General features: G+C 44.8%; 1 non-coding gene across 1 annotated transcript; it reads right to left on the bottom strand.

The window, feature by feature from the left end:
- Positions 1-5,057: 5,057 nt before the first annotated feature.
- Positions 5,058-5,131, bottom strand: TRNAI-GAU (transfer RNA isoleucine (anticodon GAU)). Its single transcript has one exon. It is a non-coding gene; the product is annotated as a tRNA-Ile (tRNA).
- Between the last annotated feature and the right edge of the window lie 1,570 nt (positions 5,132-6,701).

The following is a 6,701-nucleotide window of genomic DNA, read 5'->3' as shown; positions in this document are numbered from 1 at the left end:
ACCTGTCCCTTTAAGAAAGTTGCGCCCGCGCGGTCTGGCGCGCGACGCGGGGCGGGAGGGGACATGGGGCCCGGAGCGCTCGCGCGGGGCGCCTCCACCTGTCGCGGCCGCGAGAGGGGGTCGGGTGGAGCGCGGCTGCAGGGCGCGGGCTGGGGGCGGGGGCGCCCCGGGTCTGCACGCTGCGCCCCCTGCCCACGAGGAGGGCGAGTCCGCCGGGAGAGAGCGCGGCCGGGCGCCGCCGCCAGGGCCCGAGGCTGCGGCGCTCGGCGTTCGGAGCCGCGACCCGAGCCAGGCGAGCCGTTGGGGGCTGCGGCCCGCCGGTGCGCCCGCGCTCCCGCCTTCCCCGCCGCCCGGCCCGCCCCGCCCGGCGCCCGCCGCGGGAAAGGTGGCGCGCACCGCCGGCCGCGGGCGGGGCTGAGCGCGGACAAAGGTCCCCCCAGTCTCCTGGGGGGCTTGATTAGTTTGATCCCCTGAGAAAGTTTGCCTTTACGGAGCCTCTTGAGCCTCCGTTGGAATAATTTGCCACGGTCACAACAACAATAATAGGCACAGTCACCCTTTATTTATTTACTTATTTATTTCTGCCTCCTCGTTTATTTCTCACACCAGCCCCTTAGAAGCTAGGATGATCCCCTTTGTGCAGATGGGGAAACTGACGCTCCGAGCCGTCAGGAGTGGCTCCAGGGCACACGGCCAGGAACTGGCAGAGGCTGGACTCGAACCCAAGGTTTGGTGGCCCCACAGCCCTGGCACCTGCATGTGGACATCAGGCTCCGGTATCCAAGGCTTCTTGAGTTCTTGGAGGCTGTCCTCACGTTGTGTTATGCATCCCGAGGCGCGCAGTGGAAACGTGTCTCCGCACCCATGGTTGGGAAGCCTTTGCTGGGTGTACCTGGACTTCATTTTTCATTCAGGTGGGCTGTGACCGTGGCGCTGGTCCAAGTCCTGCCGAATGATTTTCCTGTAGCACCTGGGTGCTCTTACTCCTTTCTTTGCCAGGAGTACACAGATCAGCTTGCATTCTCTAAAGGGGGGAATGTAAGTTACAGATGTCAGTTAAGGTCGTGGTCATGACACTTTCTCAGTTTTCATCTCTCTCCAACCTGAATATATTTGTTTTGTATTTTGATCGATTATAAAGGCAGTTTACAATGCTTTGAATGTCCCCGAACGACCTGTAGTGTATTCGCCAGTGAAGTTGGACACATTGAAAGCATTTGGGTTTATTTCTGTTTATCTTTAATGGAGTTGTAAATAAAGAGTGTGACTGACAACCCCTGTTTGAAGCAACAGGCCCTTTCATTAAGGGATCATTTTTATATCTTGAGAGTCGTTTGTAAAGAAAGTTTCTCTTCTGAAAGCTCGTGGATTCCATAAAGCTTTTAAAATAAAAGGTATCCAGCCTATGAGCTCTGTAGACGCATGCACTGCGGAAAAGAAGAGAAAGGAACCTTTATTAAAAGACAAATTTTTTTTTTGCAAATAAAGATTCAGAGATGTTCTGGGCAGCCCTAAGGACCCCCTTTTCCTTGTGAACTTGGCTTCTCTGCATGGCTTTTTGGCTGGCAACTGGTCATTTCACCAATAAATTGAAATTTTTTTAAGTTCTTTGCTTCAAGACTGGTTGGTGAAAATATTGCCACTCACACATCTATTGTTAGTGTTCTTCAGAAAACCCAGGTGCTTTAGCAGAAACCCCTCTTTTATTAGATTAATGCACTTTTTTCCTTTTTATAAATATATGGTGTTTCTCAAGACTGCTGAATTCTGCATCACCTGGGGTGAAGTCAGAAGCATTAAAGGGAAGAACTGAGAAGCTTTATTTTTTTGACAAGCGTCTCAGGTGATTCTATGATCAAGTAAGTGTGGGCATCTGTACCAGGTGATCTCCTTACTGGGGTAAAGATGGCCAATACCCCTTTTTCTTTAAATTAGAGAATGTGAAATTCACCTATTTCCATCGCTATATAACACCTTAGCATGTGTTTCTGGCTAGCGAGAATTTCAGATTGGTCCTGCTTTTGCAGAAGTAGCTGCTTCCATGCTAGCAAGATTTCCAGGAGGCTGAACAGAAACCCAGTTCATCAGACGTCTGTGGCAGGGAGAAAAGCAATAGGTAGACAGTTTTTCTATTTACTCTGTGGTTCGATGTAGTGGAAAATGCTCTAAGCGAGGCCTGTGTTTCTGAAGTTTTGATAGTTGAGCAGTATGGTTATTTGCCTGGTCTGTTCAGAGCTAGGGTACCAGTGGCGGTATAAGAAACATTTGTTTCTGATGTTGAGGATGAGTTTAAAACAATTCAGTCATAAGTGGGAAGACCAGTTCCTCATATGCAGTGAGTCAGTGCAGTGTTCGTATTGTATTGAAAAATTAAAAACTACTAACTCACTTTCAATTCAAGTTTAAAGCAGGTTTTGTTTGATCAAGAAGAAGCTTGATTTTATTACAGGTCAGGACCATTTCTCCTTTTTCGTAAGTTCTTTACTTAGCTTTATTGTCCTGCTTTTCTGGTAGTGAGGAGGGAAAGGAAGTGTGATCAGGAATATATGATTTGTAGCAATAAATAATCAGTTCTCTCTGCTGTAGTAAATGGAAAGTCATGTCTATGAAGCAGAAATAGATCAAGGTATTTTCCATAAACGATTATACTAGAACAGCGTCCCCCCGCCGACCCCAAGGTCACAGCACCCTGGGCTGTGTCTGGCACACAGTAGAGATACTCTGGAGGTTTCAAGCTTAAAATTTTTTTTTTCTTGCTTTGGCAATTGCTAGAAACTCGCAAAGTGGTATTTTCTTATGAGAAAGTTCTCAACAGAAAACTTCCCCAATAGTCACTGTCCAAGGTTTGTACCACCTTTAAACGTAATTTCTGATTCTGATTTCATAAGATGTAAGGTTCTCTGCAGCACTGTGAAGTCCCTGTGTGGTGTCTGAACACAGCTTCTGAAGATGGGCGCACAAACTTTGTTCTGGCGGAAGGCCATGAAGAAACACTGGTCGCTGAGCCCTCGCTTCTAGTAGCATGACTGATAAGGGTTTTATGGTTCCCTTTGGGAGGAACGGCAGCTTATAATGGTTATACATCTTATTAAATAAAAGGATGCTAAACACTAGGGTGTTACAGGAAGGGAATACTGTTGTTGTATCCTACGGCCTCCACCCAGTTCAACCATTGTCCTGTCCTACTCCTCAGCAAGGTGGTTAGTAGTGAATAAAATTAAACCTATTAAGGAGTGTGACCCGCGAATGTGCACCAAACAGATTGCAAGGAGCTTTTGTGTTTTCAAAATTTTCTTTTCTTCTTCCTTTTATAATAACATCATTTAGTTGTCAGTTTGGGCAATAGGGCCAGGCTTTCCTTTATGAAAAAGTTATTATTTGTTTTTTCTTTTGAGGATTTTTTTTTTTGAGTGTAAAAAGAATAAAAACTAGAGGCTTGTTTTGGTCTGCGACTCCCCAAAACAGAGTTAAGATCACCAGGTTGTAGGTTCCAGGGTTTATTTTCATCAATATGAGGAACACCTGTCTACCAATTAGAGCGATCCCAAGTTAGCCTGTCTCTCCTGAGGGAAGAAAGTGCCCTCGACCCAGCAAAGAATGAGCACAGGTGCAGGGGGAGTCACAAATCAGAGACAAGTTGGATGAGATCTCTGAGTCTCTCCCCCACCCCCATTGCTGAAACTCTATGGTATTCGATACCTCATCCCTGACCTTCAGTGCCGAGCTCACGTATGTAAATAGCAAATTTTCCGTTGAATATGGACAATCGAGTTCCTGATGCTTTAACAAGTATTTACTTGTAATTGTGATAACGCAAAAAAGTGTGAAAATAAATGTTTTGAGAAAACGTTTCATACAGGGTTATTGAACTCCCATGCCTCTGCTTGGTAAAGATCACACTGAAACTATACAGCAGTCATCTTTCTATTTGGCTTACGTTTAAAAGCACAAAACAAAGAATTTAGAGACAAAAACGGGCTCCTACAATAAAAATGTTTTAAAAAGCTGGGCCATCTCTGGGCTGGTATTACTTATAATGCTCACTGATATTCACCAGGCCCTGAAAAACGGGGATGCCCTCTGACTCCACAAAGATGTCAACTTGTTTGACATCATCTTAACCTGAAGCATCTTTTACTTTTGGACCCTGAATCATCCCTGCCCTCTTAACATAGCAATTCCAGATGAACTAGAATATTTATTCAAAACCACCCATGCCTTGCAGACTCTAAGTGTGCTGACTGCACTATGGGAGGAAGGTTTCTTGGTGGCTCAGCTGGGGGGCCAACCAGGGTTCAAGAGCCAGGGCTCCCCCTTGCCCTTCCCTAGCCGAGGAGATTTGGGTGAGTTATTCCCCATACCTTTGTTTGCCCACCTCTATAAAAGGAATAGCAACACCCATATGTCAGGGCTGTGTGAGGCTTGGAGGTGGTACCAACAAGGGCGGTTTCAGGTGGTTTCTACGTCTACAGGCTCTCTTCTTTGTCCTGTAACTAGATTCTCCCGGAGAAAGTAAGGACTCAGTGGAGTTACGTTGGGAAGATGTCCCAACGTTTTACACCAATAGAATCTGGGTTTACCAAACAGTTTTCTAATCATCAGAAAGGTTTGACCCAGCCTTTTTCTGGCATCCAGGGGGAAGTTAGCTTATGCTCTCTCAAGACTTTGTTGTTCTTTGGAGGGGTGGGGGGCGGTTAGCTCAATTGGTTAGAGCGTGGTGCTCATAACACCGAGGTTGCCGGTTTGATCCCCACATGGGCCACGGTGAGCTGTGCCCTCCTTTAAAAAAAACAAAAAAAGTTGTTTTAGGTATTAAAAACTATCCAAAGCCCTTACCTTCTGCCCCCTCTATAATCTTACCTAACCTAGGCCTTTCATTTATCCACCAGGAAATCCTATTCAGCAATCACAAGTTGGGGAAAGCTGTTTTGTCCCTAAATTCTATAATTGACTTAATCTGGCTATTTTGTGTACTGACACACCTCGTTTCATTGTGCTTAGTGGGGTTTTTTTGTTGTTGTTGTTTGTTTGTTTTTTAAGGAGGGCACAGCTCACAGTGGCCCATGCGGGGATCGAACCGGCAACCTTGGTGTTATCGGCACCATGCTCTAACCAACTGAGCTAACCGGCCACCTTAATCGTGCTTAGCTAGCTTTCTTGGGCTTCACTGACGTTGAATTTTTTTCTTTTTCTTTTTCTTTTTTTTTAAATAAATTAAAGGCAAGATTCTCCACCAGCAAAAAGATTACAGCTCACTTCATGCAGGACATAATTGTTCCATCCTCTAGATCTACGTTGTGGGCACAGTTTGTAATTCCACATCTAGTCTGTGTCTACATTATTAGAATAGTGACTATCATGCTATTCTATATTCTGTTTTCCTTGTATGTCTCTTTCTATTGGTTTTTATCAGGGATCCTGAACCAGGGGTCTCCAGGCCACACACAGACAGGCTTTGTTTGAACTGAGGGCTTAAAAAAAAAACAAAAAAAAAAAACTTGAATTAGACACCAGTGTTTTAAAATCCTTCAAGCTGGGATTTCCAGCTTTTCTTGAAAAATCTAAAGAGTTGGTCACACTCGGCCCACAACCGCAGGAGGTAGCCATGAGCTGGGACTGAATGCAGCTGTGCGTCCCCTGTGTCAGGGATGCTCCCAGGCTCTTCCATTTGCGACAGGCCACACTGCTTATCACCCAACCTCAATGCCTAGCTCTGTACCATTTTTGTCTTTGAACGTGTTTTTCACAGGTCTTTTTTTCTCTTATGATAGAATGAAGACAAACGTAACAGGTTTTTAATGCCCACGTTGCTTAATGCCCATTGAAACCACAGAAAGATTGTCAGTAACTACTAAAAATAAGAAGCTATGCTTTTGGATAACTTAACTCTACTCAAGCATTGGCTAAATGCTTTGGACATCTTGCCCAGTTCTCCTAACAATGCTGAGAGGCTGGTGTTAAACTGTCCTCACATTAGAGATGAGGCAAGAACTATGAGTTGGTGAAGAAGTGGTGTGTAGGACCCCTCCCTCCTACTTTTCTGCACTGAGTGATTTTAGATGGGCAGGGTATTTTAAGTATCTCTTTTTTTACGATGCATGACTTGGGATAAGGCAGTTCCCACTGGTAGGATACAGCTCCATCCCAGGGAACTGTTACCTTCCAACACTGGCCTCATAAGTCACACGTTTGGTTCATGCGGTAGGTTAAATAAAAAATGGAGTTGAACAAACTAGTCGTGCAGACTATTTTATAACTCTAAGTAGCTGCATCTAACATCTCAGCCATCTGCTCCATCCAAAGGAACATAAAAAGTTTGGGAAAATAAAATTTTTTCACTCAATATTAAGGCTTGCTTCGTAGAAAAGTAGACCCTCCAAAATGTCTCCATGTTTGGTATCCTTTGCTTTGGTTAGAGTTAATTTCAAATAAATACACTCTTGGAGAATGTTTTGAAATTCATGGAGTTATACATTTTGATTGGAGTTATGCCTTTTGTGTCATAAACTAAGACATGGGACAAGAAAAAAACTTCTGGGATGTTCTAAATTACATGACAATGGCCAGAGAGTGAGAGAGACAGGATAGTTAGCTTGTTAATAGCTGTGGACCAGCTCTGACAAAAGACGGCTCACATTCCTGTAAATCTGTTGGAATTTAGGATTAACTTCCAGGAGGCTATTTCCTTGATTCCAAAAGAG

Source organism: Rhinolophus ferrumequinum, chromosome 25 (genome assembly GCF_004115265.2).
Source record: "Rhinolophus ferrumequinum isolate MPI-CBG mRhiFer1 chromosome 25, mRhiFer1_v1.p, whole genome shotgun sequence".
In the NCBI taxonomy this organism is placed as follows: Eukaryota; Metazoa; Chordata; class Mammalia; order Chiroptera; family Rhinolophidae; genus Rhinolophus; species Rhinolophus ferrumequinum.
Note: the sequence above shows the minus strand (reverse complement) of the source record. Positions and strands in the feature narration are given on the sequence as shown.